General features: G+C 41.9%; 1 long non-coding RNA gene across 2 annotated transcripts in view; it reads left to right on the top strand.

Annotated features, from left to right (window-relative positions):
• The window catches only part of LOC147372405 (uncharacterized), a 45,749-nt gene extending 33,668 nt beyond the window's left edge, over nt 1–12,081 (top strand). For both annotated transcript variants that reach the window (XR_015164065.1, XR_015164062.1), the window contains one exon: nt 11,907–12,081. This is a non-coding gene — a long non-coding RNA (uncharacterized LOC147372405). The remainder of the gene's footprint in view (nt 1–11,906) is intronic.
• Nucleotides 12,082–22,433: the final 10,352 nt, after the last annotated feature.

Raw genomic sequence — 22,433 nt, forward strand, 5'->3', positions numbered from 1 at the left:
CCTTTGAATGAGCCACCAACAGCTACCCCTCCATTCTTTCAAAGCAGAGTTGAGTTCTGTCATTTGCAGTCGAAAGAGATTTGACCAAGATATGCTTCTAGCCTCTGCTTTTCAAAAAGTGAAGGTCCTGCTACTGCTTTCCTTAGATCAAGTTTACTTGTGTATCAGGAGTGGTCCATTCAGAAGACTCCTAAGGTCAGATGGTTACTATTCTCACGGGGCACCTTTCAGCCTGGGTCTGAACGCACAACTTCAGCAAATGGGGAACAAACATACAGAATGCTTGATAAACCACAGTGCGAGTTAACTTCTGACGGCTAGGGGTAGCAGAAGTTAATGAAGATCACTGTGGAGTGTGACATCTTATTCTTAGTTATTCCTAATTAATACAGAAGCAATCCTTTTATTTATTGAATAGCACCCCCCCCCCTTGTTTTTATTCTGTCTTGCTCAAGAAATCCAGCGACTGGTGCACATCTCTTCTGTTTCATTTTAAAAACTTATCCTTTTATAATTAGAGCAGACATGCTCAGAAAAATAATGAGAATGTAACTTTGCTTGTTCTGATAAAACCCTGTGATGATATGTATATTTCTAATCAGAACCATGTTTCAGAGTCATTCAGTCCCTTATATGAGGTTGACTAGTTATGTAGAAGTTACTTTTCAGTTACAGTACTATTTATATGTTATTCTTATGAACTCATATCATCTTCCAAACTTTATTTTGTATCTTAATATATAACTGATACAATTTTATCAAAAAGGATTTTAAATCTAGATATGTAGTAGTTTAGGAATAAGACTATTTGAGGGTGGCTATAATTAATAGCATTAAACCTAAGTGATGGTTAAATAACACCCACCTTTATCCCATTAAGGAGTTTGTTGTTGTTACTGATTCAGCTGCTGAAAAATGTTGTCAAAGACTATGCATTTTTCTGTCCTTCTGCTTCACTATCCTTAGTACATTGGCTTTTCCTAATCATAATTATATAATATCATAATTATAACAATATATAATTATAATACAATGATAATAATTGTTATTACCTAATAAATGCAAGATGATTGCTGCTGTGCCAGATACCACATCCATATCCAAGGAGAAAGAAGGAGGGAAGGAGCAGCTTCAGCGGCCTCTTTAATCAGAAAAGCAAAACCTTTCTGAAAAGTTCCTGGTACACTTTCCTTTTTACCCCTTGGGAAGAAACAGACGGGTAGCAAGGAAAAAAAGGCTAAGAGCAATCACAATTCATCAGTTGGAGATGGGGATGATTTTGCCTGAAATAAAGTCAGGTTCTGTTAGAAAGGAAGAAGAAAGAAGGATGGCTGGTGGGTAAGCAACTAGCAGTATCTGCCACAGGTCTCTATTCCTGAATAAATAAGTTCCACTTTTATTGGATAAAATGCATATGTTATATATATTCTTTTATCTTCTTATATATAAATATGCAAATAAATATTTAGAAATTAATTAGCACAGAGGTGAAGCATTTAAAGTAGTGCCTACTAATAGGTACCATATAAAGATTTGGTATCTTTTTTGTCATTTAGGTATCTATAGGTTTATATGTATATTCAGACAGTTTCTAGAAGTACTCTCTACTGCCTTCAGTAATTACCAGCATCTCTTTAACTCCTGGGATACAAATGGGCAACAGGGAGAAATAAACCATGCTATAAGCCAGCTGTCGGAGAAGGCGAGGGCACCCCACTCCAGTACTCTTGCCTAGAAAATCCCATGGATGGAGGAGCCTGGTGGGCTGCAGTCCATGGGGTCGCTAAGAGTCGGACACGACTGAGCAACTTCACTTTCACTTTTCACTTAGCAGCAGTAGCAGCAGCAAGCCAGCTGTGTCCATCATTGATTGCCAGCAATGCCCTTTGTGTGGTGATAGACTGACTCTTCAGACACACGTGTGGGCCTTTGTGGTGGGGGGGCGGGGGGCTCTCTACTGTGTGTACTAGGATGTAACGCCTGTCTTCTGCTCATTTCCTATATTACAACTCTCATACTTTGGCTAAGAAAGTCTTCTCACTAGTGACCAACTCTCTGCTCCCAGCTCATGGCTACATTCTGCAGTATCCACTAACCCACAGGAGGCCCTCCCTCCTTGCCACAGCTGTGAGAGTACAGTCTTCTCTGCTGCTTCTTCCTCTTAGCCCTGGCATTTCTTCCCCGCTGTCTTCTCCTTCTGCTCAAACAGGCATGGAACAAAGGGAAATCAGAAATATGCTGTATACCCAACAACTCACTAAAGGTTGAAGTGTCCCCAGCCTTTACTGGGGGTGCCCTCATCATCTTCCTTTCATGTCTTGGAAGAAGGGGCCATCTTCTCTTTCCCCTGCGAGAAGAGAGGGACAAAACCATACTGATGCCTATGAGGACTCTGCTGGTATCTGAAACCTCATCCTTCCCCTAGCAATCTGCTCATACACAGGAGAGGTTTGCAGGTTCAGCCTCCCCTAGACACCCTGAGGGAGGGTCTTCTCAGTTCTCTTTAGCATATGGGCTACTCAACACCACCTTGTCATTTGCTAATTCTGGGTCAACAGTAAAAATTGCATTTGAGATCCTGCTACTCTTGTTACTTTAACCTAATTAGAAATTATATAAGTTGATAAAATGTGCATGTAAAAGGAAATAGAGCAGCGTGCCCATAAAAATAAAGTTAAATTAATTGGAAAAATTGGAAAAGGCAAGTCATTTAAAAAATGCTGTTCCATCAGGTGTACGTGAGGCAATAGTAAGTGGTTGGAAAATAGTAGTAAAAACGGAAAATGACTCTTCAGTCTGATTGCTTCACGTGGGTCTCTGTACTCTCATTCCATTTTAAAGGATTTGAAACTAAAAATTGAAACATAAAGGTGGTTTCTAAAAGAAGACTGTGTGTGTGCTTGGTTATTCAGTTGTATCCTACCCTTTGTGAGTCCATGGATTGTAGCCCACCAGTCTCCTCTGTCCATGGGACTTTTTCAGGCAAGAATGCTAGAGTGGGTTGCCACTTCCCTCTCCAGGGGATCTTCCCGACCCAGGGATCAAACCCACATCCCCTGTGACTCTTGCATTGCAGGTGGATTCTTTCCCCAATGAGCCATTAGGGAAGCCACAAGAAGATTGTTGTGTTGTTGTTCAGTCGCCAAGTCATATCCTGCTCTTTGAGACCCTATGTGCTGCAGCATGCCAGGCCTCCCTGTCCCTCACCATCTCCCGGAGTTTGCCCAAGTTCATGTGAATTGAATTGGTGATGCCATCCAACCGTTTTATCCTCTGTCGCTCCCTTCTCCTTCTACCTTCAATCTTTCCCAGCATCAGGGTCTTTCCCAGTGAAGACTGGGGGTATCCAATCTGCAGGATGATGTGGAAAAAAGATATGGGCCCTCTGGAAAAAGGCAAACACATGTTCATGAATATGTTTTAGGTGGAAACAAAATTTTTAAGATATGCATCTTTCATTTTTAAAGATTTCTCTTCCTTAACCATCTTTTCAACTAGCTGGTTTAATTGCTCTGGATTAGGGCTTTTGCAGCAGTTCCCCAGCTGCCTGTCTCCAGGAGCCCTTGCAGACAATCTTCTAGTCCGTGAAGAATGTCAAGCAGCTTCCTACCTTTCTCAGAAAGGCCCCTCCACTCCTTTCCCAGACCATCATCCTTCTCTAGCAATGATCAAGTTTCCAGCCTCCTTCTGCATCTCAGGATTCTTGCATGTATTTCTATTCCTGGGTGAGGGCAGACAGAAAACCATGGAGGTGAAGTGGGGTTAGGGAAATACTTGAGAACCATTTGCCGTGGGTCCCTTCTTGACTCTTTTATCCCCCTCTTTCCCTTCAGTAGTCTGGAGTAGTTTTCTTTTCTTTTTTTTTTTTAAATCAGATACCTTGTCCCTCAAGGGTTAATATTCTGCCAAAAGTCCTCCCTGAGGGCTATATATAAGATTCAGTTTTTCACAGTGCTTGTATGTCTTTCTTGCCCAATATAAACCTTTTTTATTAACTTTGTATGTCAAGGCTGTATATTGTCACCCTGCTGATTTAACTTATATGCAGAGTACATCATGAGAAACGCTGGGCTAAAGGAAGCACAAGCTGGAATCAAGATTGCCAGGAGAAATATCAATAACCTCAGATATGCAGATGACACCACCCTTATGGCAGAAAGTGAAGAACTAAAGAGCCTCTTGATGAAAGTGAAAGAGGAGAGTGAAAAAGTTGGCTTAAAGCTCAACATTCAGAAAATTAAGATCATGGCATCCAGTCCCATCACTTCATGGCAAATAGATGGGGAAACAGTGGCTGACTTTATTTTTCTGGGATCCAAAATCACTGCAGATGGTGATTGCAGCCATGAAATTAAAAGACGCTTACTCCTTGGAAGGAAAGTTTTGACCAACCTAGATAGCATATTCAAGAGCAGAGACATTACTTTGCCAACAAAGGTCCATCTAGTCAAGGCTATGGTTTTTCCAGTGGTCATGTATGGACGTGAGAGTTGGATTATAAAGAAAGCTGAGCTCCAAAGAACTGATGCTTTTGAACTGTGGTGTTGGAGAAGACTCTTGAGAGTCCCTTGGACTGCAAGGAGATCCAACCAGTCCATCCTAAAGGAGATCAGTCCTGGGTGTTCATTGGAAGGACTGATGTTGAAGCTGAAACTCCAATACTTTGGCCACCTCATGCGAAGAGCTGACTCATTTGAAAAGACCCTGATGCTGGGAAAGATTGAAGGTGGGAGGAGAAGGGGACAACAGAGGATTAGATGGTTGGATGGCATCACCGACTCAGTGGACATGGGTTTGGGTAGACTCCGGGAGTTGGTGATGGACAGGGAGGACTGACATGCTGCAGTTCATAGGGTTGCAAAGAGTCGGACACTACTGAGCAATTGAACTGAACTGAATTAATTTCAGATGTCAGTTCAGTTCAGTCACTCAGTCGTGTCCAACTCTTTGCGACCCCATGAACTGCAGCACGCCAGGCTTCCCTGTCCATCACCAACTCCCAGAGTTCACTTAGACTCATGTGCATCGAGTCGGTGATGCCATCCAGCCATCTCATTCTCTGTCATCCCCTTCTCCTCCTGCCTCCAATCCCTCCCAGCATCAGAGTCTTTTCCAATGAGTCAACTCTTTGCATGAGGTGGCCAAAGTATTGGAGTTTTAGCTGTAGCATCAGTCCTTCCAAAAAACACCCAGGACTGATCTCCTTTAGAATGGACTGGTTGAATCTCCTTGCAGTCCAAGGGACTCTCAAGAGTCTTCTCCAACACCACAATTCATAAGCATCAATTCTTCGACATTCAGCTTTCTTCACAGTCCAACTTTCACATCTATACATGACCACTGTTTTGCCCAATTATGGCTTTGAAGTAATTGGATTTTAGCTACTAATAAGGGGGAACAGGAGACAGACAGTCCTGCTATGTGTCTACCTACTTACCTAGATATCTAAATGTATGTAGGTGTGTGTATTTGTCTACCAATCTTCTAGAAAACATTGTGCCTGGCACAAAGTAAATGCCTGATAATGGCACACTGATTGTTAATGATCATTGATAGTGTTAATTGATTGATAACAGATTATCATGTTAACAATAACAATCATTGTAACTAATGTTGATAACAGTGTTATCAACTGGTTGATATTTATTAATGTTCACACTTGATGTGTGTGTGTGTGTGAGTCACTCAGTCTTGTCCAGCTCTTTGTGACCCCATGGCTTGAGGAAAGAGTGATGTTTGTGTGTGTGTGCTCAGTTGCTCAGTTATATCTGACTCTTTGCCAGGCTCCTCTGTCCATGAGATTTCTGAGGCAAGAATACTGGATTAGTTTGCCATTTCCTTCTCTACAGGATCTTCCTAACCTGGGGTCAAACCCAGGTCTCCTGCATTGTAGGCAGATTCTTTACCATTTGAGCCATCAGAGAAGCCCTCATACCTGATACTTTTGCCCAATCTGCTACTGGGATTTTGTGGGTTTTGTCTTCTGGCTGGCTTCAGTTTCTGATGTCTTCTTGCCTTTTACTCTTTTCCTATCCTAGTCTCTAACTCCAGTCATTCTCTGGTCTCCGTGAATTCCTATTTATCCTGATCTTGGATCCTCTGAGAAAGCTCTATTTCTCTGTTTTTCCCTGAATCTGGATTAAAAAAATAACAAACACAACTGCCGTGTCTGCCCCATTCCTCCATTGTTCTACCCTTTAGTAAGAAGCTTTTGAGACAAACTAAAGTTTCAAAACTTCAAAAAGATAAAAAAAAAAGACAACCCATACATCTGTGTCAAGTATCAATGACAGGGTCCACCTGGAGAGGCTATTGGCCATGTTTGGATGTAGCGAGGGTATTTCTGACAGTAGAAAATTGAAGGCAGCTTTGCCCCATCACTCTGGCTTCTTCTTTAAGAGCCCAGGACTCCCAGCTTCTGGTTCACAGAGGCTGTGAGCATTTTCTGTCTGCTTCTTTGCTGGACCCATTTTGCCTTTTCCAAACTGCTTCCTTGGTCAGAAGGTTTGTTGCGGTGGTGCAGTTGCTAAGTTGCGTCAGACTCTTTGAGACCCCATGGATACAGCATGCTGGGCTCCTCTGTCCTCTACCATCTCTCTGAGTTTGCTCTAATTCATGTCCACTGAGTCAGTGATGCTATTTAACCACATGTTCTGCCACCCTTTTCTCCTTTTGCCTTCAATCTTTCTCAGCATCACGGTCTTTTCTGATGAGTTGACTCTTTGCATCAGGTGACTAGAGCATTGCAGCTTCAGCTTCTGCATCAGCCTTCCAATGAATATTCAGGGTTGATTTCTTTTAGGATTGACTGGTTGATTTCCTTGCAGTCCAAGGGACTCTCAAGAGTCTTTCCAGTAGCACAATTAAAAAGCATCAGTTCTTCAACTCTTAGCCTTCTTTATGGTCCAACTCTTACATCCATACATGACTACTGGAAAAACTGTAGCTTTGACTATATGGACTTTCATAGACAAAGTGCTGTCTCTTCTTTTGAATACACTGTCTAGGTTTGTCAGAGCTTTCCTTCCAAGGAGCAAGTGTCTTTTAATTTTCTGGCTGCAGTCACCATCTGCAGTAATTTTGGAGCCCAAGATAATAAAATCTGTCACTGCTTCTACTTTTTCTCCTTCTATTTGCCACGAAGTAATGGGACCGAATATCATAATCTTAGTTTTTTGAATGTTGAGTTTCAAGCCAGCTTTTTCACTTTCCTCTTTCATGCTCATCAAGAGGCTCTTCAGTTGCCCCTCAGTTTCTGCCATTAGAGTGGTTTACAGGCTTCAAAGAGCAGAGATGGTGTGTATTTTAGATTTTGATGGCAACACTGCAGCCAGGACCAGCCTGAACTAGGATGTGAGTAGTGATGGACTCTCCCAATTCCCATGAACACTAGGTGCCAGGTGTAAACTGGCACAGGTGTGCCACATGTAAACTGAACACAGATGTGCCAGGTCGTAAACCCCACATTATAAGGGATTGAAAGCAGTGAGAGCAGCACTTCTATCAGATGCATTGCACGTGATCAATGGTTCCCATTGCTTCACTGACTCTTGCTGTGGCCTCTGCCTGCTCTGCCAGCTTTCGCTCTCAACACTCCTTACACAAATACATCCCACCTCACTTGCTTGTCCACTGGATTACCCTCCAGAAACAATGAATTGCTTGCAAGTCCTACCACAAGCCTCACTGTGTCTTCCTTTTGCTTAGAAGACCTTCTTTTCTGTCATGCTTTCCTGGCCTGAAACATCTATTTACACGTCAAGTCTCAATTTAAATATTTCTCTTCCCAGAAACTCCTCTCTTTCCAGAAATTCCTCTCTATTCCACAAAGACTGATGAGATGCCCACCTAGGTGTCCTGCTTTGCTCAAAGGCATTTTCACCACCGAGTATTTAATTGTCTTTCCACTTACTGGTCTCTCCCTCTTAATAATTTCTAAGAAATTAATGGCCATGTTTATCATGATATCTCCACTGCAAATTGTAGGTACCCCATAAAAATTCATGGAAGGCGTGATGGTGAATGAGTAAGAAGCTATAGCCCATGCTAGGCTGATTCTGGTGCCTCCAAATTAGACTCAACCCGGTGGTGTGCATGCATGCTCAGTCGTGTCAGACTCTTGTGACTCCATGGACTGTAACCTGCCAGGCTCCCTCTGTCCCTGGAATTTTCCAGGCAAGAATACTAGAGTGGGTAGCCATTCCCTTCTCCAGGGGATCTTCCCAACCCAGAGATGGAACCAGAGTCTCCAGGTTGGCAGGACGATTCTTTACCACTGAGCCACCTGGGAAGCCCTCAACCCGCTGGGGCCAGAGCAATCTGCTGAGGAGGAGGACTGTCCAAATCAGTGCAGTGTGTGCATGCTAAGTCGCTTTAGTGGTGTCCAACTCTTTGCGACCCTATGGGCTGTAGCCTGCCAGGCTCCTCTGTCCATGGGATTCTCCAGGTAAGAATACTAGAGTGGGTTGCCATGCCCTCCCCCAGGGGATCTTCCCCACCCAGGGATTGAACCATCATCTCATATCTCCTGCATTGGCAGGTGGGTTCTTTAATTCTGGCTCCACCTGGGAATCCCAATGCAGAGGGCACAGCAAAGCTGTTCGCCCAGGAGAGGCTCCATCTGCAAGGCCAGCTTACCTGCTGGAGAAAGGGATCCCAAGTCAGAGAATCAGCCTCTTAACCAGGGACAGGTGCCTGGAGTGAGCACAGGGAGAAGAGAGGGAGAGGAGCAGACCTCATCACTACAAGGGTATTAGGCTTTGAGACAGGAAATTTTAGAGAATTAAGAAATCTAATCAGCCTGGTGCACTAAGAAGGAAGCTGCAAACTCGCGGGTGTGGAAGAAAGCAGGAGTATCCTGAGGGAGATCCTAATTAAAGCACAGCCGATTACAATTCCTCTGAAAAAGGAAAATGAAAGGACTAAGAAACATCTGCTGTGGATTCATGAAGGACTGCTCAAGGATACAGAGTGTGAGAAAAAGAAATTCTTGACAGCCCTAAAGAGCACAGGGCATGTTTGTTTGTTCCCCATCAGGCAGAGCTGGTGGGGGAAGGGGCCCAGCAATGCAAAAGTTTAGGATTGTTTTAGCCCATAGGACAGCATAAAAGGGACGGGGGACAAGGCTTCCAGGGCAGCCTAGAACGGCTGAATAACCTCTCCAGCTCTCTTCACGTTGCCTGGCAACCAGTGAGAGGGGTCTTAGCCCTGCCCCTAGTGGGAAGGGCTATGCTTGACACCTGCTTCCCCAGGTCTCCAGGTGTTGGGCATCTGGTCATCCCCAAGGTGCCTCTCAGTATCTGGCACCCAGCCTCAGTCTGCCTGTGTACAAGTCCAGAATGTGTATTTCCCTTTGCAAGGTCATATTCATGATCACCTGTTACAAAGGGAGAGCAACAGGTGGGGTCCCTTCTCTTGAGTTCAGACTGACAGGTTGTCCAGCTGTGCCCAGACCCAAGTATCCATCACTGCAGGTGAAGAGATTACAGGGGACCCACAAACGTGTTGCCCTTCTTCCTGTGCATTCAGTGATCCTGAGGGTTTGCTCCAGGCTTTATCCTTGCTATTTATATTGTTAAAGAGAAGTTTAGACCCAGCTAGAATAAGTGCTCAGCTATCCTAGATGTGACCTAGGAATTGCTGAGCTGGAAGAGAATTCAGAAGTCATACAGCCCAATCTCCCACAAATGTTGGAACATAAAATGTGTTAATAAAAACCTAAGTAAGACTTAAACAACAATTTTAGATAATAGCAGTGTAAGAATTTCCAGAGGGTGGACCAGGAAATAAGTAGTATTGATCTGTAGAGAAGGAAGTGTTGACCATGGCCTGCAGGAACCCAGAAAGGCCTTTCTTTGGGGTCTACAAGGCTTGGTCTAGATCCTGAAGGCAAGATTTTCAAAGGTCAGCATAAGCCAGGAGAGCCCTCTGGAAAAGTGATGAATGGAACAGAAAAATTCTAAGACTGCTGGAGAAGACAGCTTCTCAAACAAGTGCTACCCAGAGACATGGAAGGAGCTTACCTCCTTGTTATAAATACATCTTCAAGGGTTCCAATAGTCTGATGCTGTATAGCAAACCACCCCAAATTGTAGCAGCCCCAAACAACCACTTTTTAATTTTATAACTTGGTTGGTCAGGAATTCAGACAGGGCTCAGTTGGATGATTCTTCTGTTCCATGTTGCACCTACAACCATGGTATTCAAGAGATGGCTGGGCTGGGCTGGGCTGTAGGGTCCAATATAACTTGTTTACACTGTTTCCTTGCCAGGAGTGACTAGAAGACCAGTCTCAGGTCACTGCATGTAATCTCAGCATCTGCCACTCCAAACATTCTCTCCTGCAGAATAGTCTGACTTCTCACATAGGTACTCAGGGCTACGAGACAGTGTTTCATGAAACCCAAGCAGAAGCAGTAAGATTTCTTATGTCAAAGTTTCAGAAACAACCCCCCCCCATCATTTCTGTCACATTCTATTAGTTAAGTAAGTCCTAAGACCAGTGCAGATTCAAGCAGAGGGGTATTAAACCCCACCTCTCAAGCTTTCATTTCCACAGTCAGTATTTACAGAGCTTCTCTCCTGTGTCAAGGCATGGCTAAGTACTACTGGGTGTTATGAAAGAGAATTATTCATATACCTAACCTGGAGAAGCTTATGGTCCAGTAATAGAGGCAGATGTGCATACCCCTAACGTGCATATATTATGATAGTGACTAGAAAAGGAAGGAACGAAAAGAAGAAAGAGCATAGAGAAAAGCAGCTTGCTTCAGAGGTTAGCAAACTATGCCCTATGTGCCAAATCCAGCCTGCTACCTGTTTGTATAAGTAAAATCTTATTGGAACACAGCCACACTCAATTATTTAAATAGAGCTTACTTTTGCACAGCAGTGGCCAAGTTCAGTAGTTACAGCAGAAACCATATGATCTACAAAACCTAAAATATTTACTTCCCAGTCTTTAACAGAAAAAGGTTGTTGATTTCTAAGCTATTTTAATGAGTGTGGCTGAATGCCAGGAACCATCAGTTCAAATTTGGAGCACTGTTCAGGTTCTTTTTTTGAGTGTGTTTGAACAGAGATCCTTCATTTTCTACTTCATTTTCAATATATTTTAGTTTTCTCATATTAATTATACATACATAATTTTATTTATTCAAAATCCTCTCTGAGCAAACTTTGTGGTAGATCTTTCTTGTGAAGAACTTAGATAGTGGAAAATTCAAGTATAAAAATAACTATAATACAGGACCAAAAAAAAATAACAACAGGCAAGCATGTGGAAAATGAACAAGGTTGAGCATAACCACATGCCAGTCTACGTATATTATTCATTTAAATACCATAATAGTCTTATGCGATAGCTATTAATAGACCATTTTATAAATATAGAAACAAAGGTTTAGAGAAATAAAATAATTTGCCTAACTGTGATTAATCAGTAGGTTATAGAATTGAAATTCAATGAAAGATTTTCCATTCGATCTATTTACTGAAGTTTTATTTGTTTTCTATTGCTATATTTTTCACTTCTTGAGTTTCTTTTTGTTCTTTTTCAAATCTGGTGGTAATTTTTTGTAGTTATTGTATTAGTGAATCTCTTCCTTCTTTTATCTCTTTGAATATTTTTAAACATACTTAAGTTGGAAGCCTCATCCTCTACCTGGCCTTGGCTCCAAAATGTCAGAATGTTGAGTAGAAAGTAACATACTGAATACTAGAAAAACAGGTTAACTTCTCTAAAACTGAGTTCTATGTTTATAAAATAGTGCTGTTATATTATTATTGTCTTTGTTGTTGTTATTATCATACACGGTTCTTAACATGTGACTCTAACACTTGTACTGACTCTCACTGACATTTATTCCTCATGTAGTTACTAATTTTTTTTTTTTTTTTACTACAAGCTCATTTTTAGTTGCAACTTTTGTGGAGCCCATATGTCCCGACTTATGGAGATATCCAGTGAAGACAACTTCCTCCAGCTCAGGTGGTCAGGAAAGTTCATTGCTCCTTCTCCAAGGAAGGAAATAAAGATAATATGGAATAAAGGAAGGAAGGGAATAAAGATAATATGGTTTACTTTTGTTTGTTTTTAATTTCTATGTTTCAATTCAATCTCCTTTTGCTTCATCTTGTGAATTGAGATCTTTCATTTTATAGTTTTCTTACTGTTAGTCTTAAAGTTAGCTATTTCTGTTCTTTTAGTAGTTAGATGTTTTAATATGTATGTTGTTGTTGTCATTTAGTTACTCAGTTGTGTACGACTCTTTGTGACCCCGTGGACTATAGCCCTCCACTCTCCTCCATCCATGGGGATTTCCCAGGCAAGAATACTGGAGTGGGTTGCCATGCCCTCCTCCAGAGGATCTTCCTGGCCCAGGGATCAAAGCCATGTCTCCTGCATTGCCAGGTGGGTTCTTTACCACTGAGCCACCAAGGAAGCCCTTTAAAATGTATATTTAACTTAAAATAATCTAAGTGAAAGGGTTAGTTGCTCAGTTATGTCCTACTCTTTTCAACCCCAGACTGTAGCCTGCAGGGCTCCTCTGTCCAAGCAAGAAAGCTAGAGTGGGTTGCCATTCCCTTCTCCGGGGATCTTTCTGACTCAGGGATTGAACCTGGTTCTCCTGCATTGCAGGCAGATTCTAGACCATTTGAGCCACCAGGGAAGCCCAATTATCTTCCTGACAAATAAAAGGACCAATTATTATTTTCCTGATGAATAAATATAAGACTTCCCTGGTGGCTCAGACAGTAAAGAATCTGCCTGCAATGCAGGAGACCTGTGTTTAATCCCTGGGTTGGGAAGATCCCCTCGAGGAGGGCATGGCAACCCATTCCAGGATTCTTGCCTGGAGAATCCCTATGAACAGAGGAGCCTGGCAGACTGCAGTCCATGGGATGGGATCGCAAAGAGTCAGACACGACTGAGCAACTAAGCATAGCATAGACCAATAAAAGGATCAGAGAATGCTTTTATACGTCTTGTTGTTATTTAGTTGCTAAATCGTGTCCAACTCTGTGACCCCGTGGACTGTAGCACACCAGGCTCTTCTGTCCTCCACTCTCGCCTGAGGTTTGCTCAAATTCATGTCCATTGAGTTGGTTGCTATCTGTCCATCTCTTCCTCTGCCTCCCTCTTCTTCTCCTGCCCTCAATCTTTCCCAGCATCAGGGTCTTTTCCAATGTGTCAGCTCTTCACATCAGGTGGCCAAAATATTGGAGTTTCAGCTTCAGCATCAGTCCTTCCAATGAATATTCAGGGTTGATTTCCTTTAAAACTGACTGGTTTGATCTTGCAGTCCAAGGGACTCTCAAGAGTCTTCTCCAGCACCACAATTCAAAAGTATCAATTTTTTGGTGCTCAGCCTTCTTTATGGACCAACTCTCACATCTATACATGACTACCAGAAAAACCATAGCTTTAACCATACAGATCTTGGTCAGCAAAGTGATGTCTTTGCTTTTTAATACTGTCAAGGTTTGTTACAGCTTTCCTTCTAAGGAGCAAGAGTCTTTTAATTTCCTAGCTGCAGTCACCGTCCACGCTGATTTTGGAACACAAGAAAATAAAATCTGTCAATGTTTTCTATTTGCCATGAAGTGATGGGACTAGATACCATGATCTTAGCTTTTGAATGTTGTGTTTCAAGTCAGCTTTTCACTCTCATCTTTCACCTCATCAAGAGGCTCTTTAGTTGCTGTTCACTTCTTACCCTCCAGTAATAAAAATTGATGCATTTTTTTAGTTCCTTTTTAGCCTGACAAACAAGACTTCATTTTTTTTAAGACTTCATTTTATTGCTGTGTACATTTCTAAATTATTTAGGTTCACCCACATTTACTTTTCCCACATTTACTTTCTTCCCTTACCATTCCTCCTTGTATGTAACTCCTTTTTTGAGGCTCACTTTTTTTCCTTTTTAAATACATACTTAATGAAAGTTTCTTGGTAGTAAATACTATGTTTTTGTGTGTCTGAAAATGTCTTTATTTCTATGAAAAGATGGTTTCTCTGACTATATATATTCTAGATTGACAATGATTTTCTTTCACTATTTTTGATATTATTCAATCATCTTCTGGCTTTCAGTTTTGTGAATGAGAAATCATATTTTAGTCTGTAATCCTTTTGACAGTAACATTCATTTTTGTCTTCTGGGACTTATTAGATTTCCTAAAACTATAGAATTATGCCTTTCAGTGATTCTGAAAATTTTTCAGTAACAATCTAAATATGACCTTTGTCTCTCTAGTCTTTCTCTTGTCTCCTGTGGACACCAACTGTTGGGTTAGATCTTTTGCTGTATCTTCTATGATTCCTTTTCATATTTCCTGTCTTTTTGTCTTTCTTGATTGCAATATTGGTAATTAATTAAACCTATATTCCAGTTCACCAAGATTCTTCATCTCTACCTAATCTACTATGTAATCTATTCATAGTGTTTAATTAGTATTATTTATTCAGTTATTAAAGTTCCCATTTTGAAATTCTTTTTCAAAATTTCCCCATCAATTTTGATAGGAGGAGAAGAGATGATCTTTTGTCATACTTTTACTACCCTATTTTATTTCTTTAAATATGTTATGAGATATCAGTCCCTGTTCCTCAATGGATATTAGAACCCTAGTCATAGCTCCTAAATTCCACATTTTATTCCAGTACCAATTTGGATATTTACTTCTACCCCTGCTTACTTCTTTGCTTTAAATTCTCTCTTTGTGGCATCTGAGAATCATCTCTAAAAGTGAAAAATAATTTTAATTTTTGTTGTCCTTACTTTTGTCCAATAATTTCATATGAGAAGCAGTAAAGCATAGTATTTATGATCACAGTCTCTCACATGTGACTGCTGGGGCTGATGAGGCCCCACCACTCTGCTATGCAAACTTGGACAAGATATTTAAACCCTCTGTGCCTTCGACCTCCTCACAGACATAACAACTGTGCTTAAGAGTTTCTATGGGGAGTCAATGAGTCCACCTATATAAACTACCCAGAACAGTCCCTGGCAAATGATCTCTGTTAAGTGTTAGCTAGTATCCATAGGTAATATTTAGACTGGGAGGGACCCTTCCTGCTTCAGCTCAGGTTTTCCTAAACAGATCTAACTCCTTCCAAAGTCCATGTTCTTTCCATTACACCATGAAGTCTACCCAGGGATAGAAAAGGTGCTGTATAAGCCTGGTGAGGTAAGAGAAACCTGCTCCCTAAATGTGGGATATACAGTAGAAGCTTAGCTGTTAAATTATAAAGTAAAATGACACTTCATCTAGTTAAGGAAATAAAAGCTAAAGCATGGGGCTGGGTAGATTTGGATGTCTTTTTGTAATGTACCCCTTACTTGAGTGATAAAAATCTGTCACCACATTTGTGGCAGGATGGATCTATGGGCAGGTGTTAATTGGCCCATAAATTTAGGTTACAGGGAGGGCAGAACCTCAGCAGCTCAGCACATGTGTCCTTGTGTCCTTGGCAAAGACTTATACAGTGTCTCACACATCATAACAACTCACCAAGTACTTGCCAATCAAATTAAACACCATTTGAACATTGTCTTCTTTTCTGGACACCAGATGGATTTTTTTTTTCTATACTCAGATTCTTGTGATTAACTGGAAGGGCATAGACACAGTTAGACAAATTGTCTTGTGACATTCACCTGGAGGTGGAAAAGAACTCTGTTACTAAGTTGCCTCAATACTTAGCACACAGGAAATCTAAGCTAAGAAGTGGTAAACAACAAGCTATCTCTTGTTGAATGACACCAGGGAGGCATGGGGTAATGCTGTATTTCAGATTTTTAATTAATTACTCAGAAGAGGGATTGGGGAATGCTCTAGGGACTTGCAGGTGTATTCTACCAGGAGGGAAGGCAAATGCCACAGAGAGGAACAGAACAAAAGGGGCTGGAGCTGTGGGTGGGACTTAACAGCAAGCCAAGGAGGGGAGGGAAGCAGCTGCCTTCTACCACCTGAGGTCAACACATACCCTTAATGGCTGAGCTACTCAGCAAAGTGGAGCCTTGTTTCTTTAAGATGTCTGGCTTACCAGTAGGTCCCAGCTCTTCTAACAGACCTCCACCCTATTTCCATGGAACCTGCCTGCATCACTTAAAGCAGCAGAATCCAGTGTTTAAGGGTGAGTTCTCTGGAGTCAGGCAGACAGTCAAATTCCAGGAGAATTCCAGGAGAACTTTTTGGAGAAGTTACAGCCTCTAGGATGGTCTCCTCTATACAGGGGTGATGATCAGGCCAGATTGAGGCTAAGTTGAGTGAGGAGCTTAGAGTGCAAAATTTAAGGAGGCACCCACTCTCTAGGTCTTGTCAGTACAGGGAAGCCACTGGCTCAGCCCTGAGAATAATCTCCTTAAAATTTTAGCCTTAGGTACCCAATCCTTCACCCTAGTCCCCTGGCCCTGATGATGATCATATCTCTTTCTCATAGGGTTGATATGAGATAGAGATATAGGCCTGCCTGAGTCTAAATAAAGTGATGAATGGAAAGTAATTAGAGGGATGTTGGGTACATGGGGACAGTGAATAGTCACATACTGAGCTCCCGTCTCCAATGTGCCAATCTCAACAGGCTGTGAAAAGGTGACTCAAGGAATTTGTTAAAAATTTCAAGCCTTTTGAAAGGGAAAAAAGCATCTTGCTAGAATGAATAGAGCCTTGTCTTTCTGTGAGCAAAAATGAAAAGAGACTCACAGTGTGGGCCCTCTGGGTAGCTGACATTTGTAAACAATAATATACATTGTTGTGTATAGACATAGGGCATTTTATTATATGTTCGTGGATAGTAGTAACTCAGGATGACAAACACAGATCACTTCTGCTCAACAGCCATTTCCCTCTCTCTTCCTCCTTTTGGAAGAGACCACTTCTCACAACAGATGTTGAGAATGACAGGTGCTCACTACCTCAAACTCTCATGCAGCTATGGCAAGAGCATATGAACCTATTTTAAGAGTTTTCTTCCCCAATAAAGAGAGATACCTCAGTGTCACAGCTGGTAAATGGCCCTGATCTACATTTGCTGAACACCCTGTCTGTTAATATCACAGCATCAATCTGTGGAAAATGGAGTTACAGAGTTGGAAGCTACCTTAAAAATTAAGCACCTGTCTCTAGAAAGCGAAATGGACCCAGAACTTCTTTTTCTTTATACTTTTGTGCTTGTTTTATTCTTCCCTTCAAGTTTCTGAATTCTTCTTAAGAGAGAACTTTGTTCTATTGTAACTGATAAAGATAGAGAGGAGTTTTGATAGCTGTTGAGTGTCATGGCAATATCTACAGGAAATCAACCAGATCTGGAGACCCTAGGAGGGATGGAGGGGAAACCAGGATGCAAAGGGTTGGGTCAGCTGTGGGTCTGTCTCAGTCTGCTCCCTTTGAATGCAAGACTAGTGTTGTTTCTCCAGTCTGGAAGCCAGCAGCTGTGCTGTCAGAAAGCTTCAGAGGGCAGCCCTTGGCAACAACATTGAGCTAGCCCCAGGGAGTTTGTCTGCAGAAGCTTATGCTGGAAGCAATCGTGAGACACCTGCAGATTGACAACATGAGAGATGGTGAAAATTAACAGCACAGTGCCTTCATCTGAGGGTGCAAGAGGGACAACGAGAAAAAAACAATAAGCAAAGCCTGAACTGGATGAAGTCGATTACAGAAGGTAATGTGGAAGAAGTGAGTCTGGAGCTGGGAATTCAGAAAATCACAGGATGCATTTGAATCAGGAAAGAACATTAGAGATCTTAACATTCAGAGTTTTATAATTCGCATTATATACAAGAGGTAAGCAAACCTCTTCTGTAAAAAAAACCTAATAAATATTTTTGACTTTGTGGGCCATCAGTCTCTGTTGAAACTACTGAACTCTGCCACTGCGGTATCAAAGTGGTCATAGACAATGAATAGTGAACAGGTGGAACTGGATTCCAGTAAAACTTCATTAACAACAATAGATGGTGGGCCGTGTTGGCTTGTGGACTGTGGTTTGCCAGCCCATGCTCTGGGGGCCCAGGAAGACAGAGTTACGACATCTCCTCTACGCCAGGAACCGTCTGCACTGTGGGAATATATAGAAGAAAAAGGGCACTGACCTTTTTTTTTCCCCTAGGATTTTACAGTTTCTTCTCTCCTTTTTTGACTTCTCTTTTATCTCAGTCACCACCACCACCATTGGCCCTCTTAATGGTGCATCTTCTCTGGGCCAGACCTATTCTAGGAGCTCTTTTTCCCTCTCTCTCCCACCGGGACCTTTCCTATATATATATATATATATATATATATATACACACACACACACACACACACACACACACACATACATATATGTGGCTCAGTGGTAAAGAATCCACCTGCTATGCAGCAGGAGACATGGATTCGACCCCTGGTCAGGAAGATCCCCTGGAGAAGGAAGTGGTAACCCACTCCAGTATTCTGGCCTGGGAAATCCAATGGACAGAGGAGCATGGTGGGCTACAGTCCATGGGGTTGCAAAGAGCTGGACATGACTGAGTGCACACACACACACATATTAGTTTTAAACTTCAAACAGTCCTGCAACATCAATATTTTCATCTCCATTTTGATGACTAAGGAAATTAGAGATCCAACTTGCCCAAAACTCTGGAGCTCACAGTTGCCAGAGCTGGAATGTAAACCTAGATCTTTCTTATTTCAAAATATTTGCTTAATTCAAGAGCTGTTATGGATTCAGAGGGGAAATCCTGGAGACACAGTGCCTGGGAGTAAATTCTGCCTGTGTGACTGTGGGCAAGTTATCTAACTTCCCTGTGACTCTTATGTTCATCTCTGTAAAACAGACAATAAAAGTACTTACTTCATTGGGGAGGTGATGATAAACTAATGTAAGTAGCTCTCTTAAGGACAATGCTAGGCATTTAATGAGGGTTACAGAAGTATTTGCTGTTGCTGTTTTTGTTAAAAGGGATACTAGATATATGAAGAGGAAAATTACAGTATCCTAGGTAGAATATGAGAAAGGTTCTTATGATCAGTATGATGCAATACTACTTAACTGCCAGCAGTTTTGCTCCCCAGGGGACATTGGAAAATGTCTGGATCCATTTTGAATTGTCATGCTTGGGGAAAGGGAACAAGTACCAGCATCTAGTGGATAGAGGTCCAGAATGCTCCTAAACATTCTACAATGTACAGGACAGCCTCCAACCCACCCCAACAACAAAGAATTACCTGGCCGTACATGTTAGTACTGTAGAAATATTTTGAATCATAAAGAACAGGTGGACCATGGAATTTTCTCTCACAAAGAATTGTTTAGGGACAAAGATAGAATCAGAACCCCTATCTATGGAGTCCACTTCCTGAGTTCTTTTTCTTCCCCCACGTTGCCACAGGGGCAACTGGGGAGTGAGTAGTGGCAATCCACGTGGTGGTAACTTCATGGGCAAAAGCTTAGAAGCAGGGAAGTTGTGGGTCTGGGACACAGCATCCCGATTTACTTGATTCAGACAGTCTCAGGGTGGGGGAGTCATGAGAAGCAAGTGATGGAGGTGGGAAGGGGCCCCTGTAAAGAGCTCAGAGTTGGTGGCAGAGGAAATAGGGATCCATGCTGGACATTTGAGCAGAGGAATGGTGCCTATCTGTTAGGACCAGGGAGGATCCATGCAGGAAAAATCTGGAATCTAGTGGGTCAGGTGGCTGGTGGCTGAGCCCTGAGGCCCCAGATAAGATGGACAAGAAGAAGTGATTCTCAGGAACCTGGGGGAAGTGTCTCTGTGGAGCTCGTACAGAGCACATGCTCTGCCTTTAATCAGAGACAAATGGGTGCTAATGACCTCTGGCCATGCATGCAAACCCCACTCTGCACAGCCCCAAGTGATTTGATGCCTGCTAATGAGGTTTTCTGGAGGGCTGTTGAAGATCATTAAAAGCAGTTTTTGCAAACTCAATATTAGTTTTTAAGTAGTTAGCAAGGGTAAGCCCTTCCTGCTCAGTGTCAACCAAAGCGAGTGATGAGTTGCCATTTAGGAAGCAGAAGGGGGCAATGGTATGCCCTCAGGTCTCATGGACGGCAGGGGTGCTTCCAAATCAATTCTTTCCCACTTATTTCCATTTGAGTCACAAAATGTTTTTTGAACACTCTCTCATTACTAGAACTGTGCTAATCTTTAAAGAATTGATAGTGATGATAGTAATAACAATAATAATTATAAAAATAGAAATTTATTAAGCATCTACTATAGATTAGGAACTGTGCTTTTAACAAGAACAAAATACTCACACTAATCCTGCAACTCAGCTGCAAAGTATTAGCAACCTCATTTATACATGAGGATTTTGAAACTGAAATAAAGCAAAATTGAGATCCTTTGACTCTCACAATCTAAGGGAACAAATGCTTAAACAAATGAATGTCATATCATATAAGACTTAGAAAGTAGCAAGAGTATAAATTGCCAACACTGTCCTGTCCCATGAGTAGGACACTCTTTGTTGTTCTTGTTTCGTTGCTAAGTCGTGTCCGACTCTTTTCTGACAATGTGAACTGCAGCCCGCCAGGCTCCTCGGTCCATGGGATTTCCCAAGCAAGAATACTGGAATGGGTTGCCATTGCCTTCTCCAGGGGATTTCCCCTGGAGATCCCACCCAGGGATCGAACCCACGTCTCCTGCATTGTAAATGGATTCTTTGCCTCTACGGCACCAGGGAAGCATGATAAGTCTGGAAACATACAACAATAATTTTAACATTTATGAAATACCCTGTCACTACTGCTACTACTTCCTTTCCAGGAAAGAGCTCATTTATTTCTCACAAGGCTTACGAGGGAGTGACTATAATCCCTATTTCTCAGGTAGGGAAAGTGAGGCACAGAGCTGTCAAAAGAAACTTGTGTCAAAATTAGACAACTCGTCAGAGGAAGAGCAAAATACAAACAAGCTCAGGTGTCACATTAGTTCCTCTAACCAACACTCATTTTATTTACCTATAACAAACTCAAGAAAAATACTGATCCCACAGACTTTTTGCAAGGATTCAGTCATTTGATAGACATAAAATATTTAGCAGACTGACTGGCATATACCCCAGTGGTGCCTCAGCTGAGTGTCCCAGCTCTCTTTAGGGCTTCCCTGGTGGCTTGGTGGTAATGAATCCGCCTGCCAGTGCAGAAGACACAGGTTCAATCCTTGGGTCCGAAAGATCCCCTGGAGAAGGAAATAGCAACCCACTCCAGTATTCTTGCCTGGGAAATCCCATGGATAGAGGAGCCTGTTGGGTTAAATTCCATGGGGTTGCAAGAGTCCTACATAATTTAGTGACTAAACAGTTGATATATTGCATGCTCCTTAACAGCTTCATCAGGGTATTTTGTTCATGACTTTATCCTCAATGTCTAGAACTTTGCCAGGTACAAAAGAGGCAATCAATCAATATTTGTTGAATATATATTAAAATGTCAGCTATCAATTGATCATTATTATTGTAATTGAGGAGAGATGAAGGGTAATTTTACATCACATGCCTGAAGGAGTTTGGTATGGAAACAAAGAGTAAGGTGTGCTGGGAAAGATGGTTTGGAGAAACTTCTCTGACTTATATAGTCGTAGGATGGCTGAGATATTGCTGGTGCAAACCAGCATCTCAGGCATGGAATAGATGTCTGAAGATGTCTTGAGATGTCTGAAGAAAGGGCCATGCAAGTAGAGATGTGCACATGAAGGAGATGGTTGCCATAGAAGCCATCACATCACCACACCATGAAGGCAGGAACCTGGGGAAGATGAAATCTGTGCTAAGAACAAAGGTCCAGCTTCCTCTGCAGCTAGAGCTCCTCCCTGTGAGCTTAGGAGAAAGGCAGCCAGTCAGAGGAGAGAAGAATGGGGAGTTAGTCTCAGAAAATGAGGAGGACATCTCAGAAGTCCATGATGAAGAGTTTTAAGGAGGTCATCAACAATGTCAGGCACTGTGGAACTCTATTTTAGGACTCGGCTGGACAAGGGAAAACTAATAAGTCCAATATAAGCAAATTATATGTCACAACAGGTCCAGTATAAACAAACATACATGTTGCGTGAACTTGCTGAAGATCAGAGCCTAAGTGAACATCCAAGACTTGAACTCTGGTGTCTGACTCCCGAGTTGTAATTTTATGCTATCCTTATGTTACCTCTGAATGCTTCCCTTTGAATCCCCCAAGCTTCAAGCCACATGTCCCTTGAGCACAGCTGTGCTTATGCCCTGTAATTCTTCCTGGCATGCCCATCCTCCTTTACCTTTGTTGGTCAAAAATTTATAATTGTTTAAAAGATCCAATATTCTTCCATCATGATATTATATCTGATTCTTCCCAGCTATGTCATCCCATATTTTTTCTTCATCTTCTCATCTGTAATTCTCTTTAACACTGATCTTATTGTGCCTTTTATTAATGACTAATTGTCTCA

The sequence above is a fragment of the Bos grunniens genome, chromosome 5 (genome assembly GCF_055505025.1).
Source record: "Bos grunniens cultivar Pamir isolate PY7600 chromosome 5, Bosgru_T2T1.0, whole genome shotgun sequence".
NCBI lineage: Eukaryota > Metazoa > Chordata > Mammalia > Artiodactyla > Bovidae > Bos > Bos grunniens.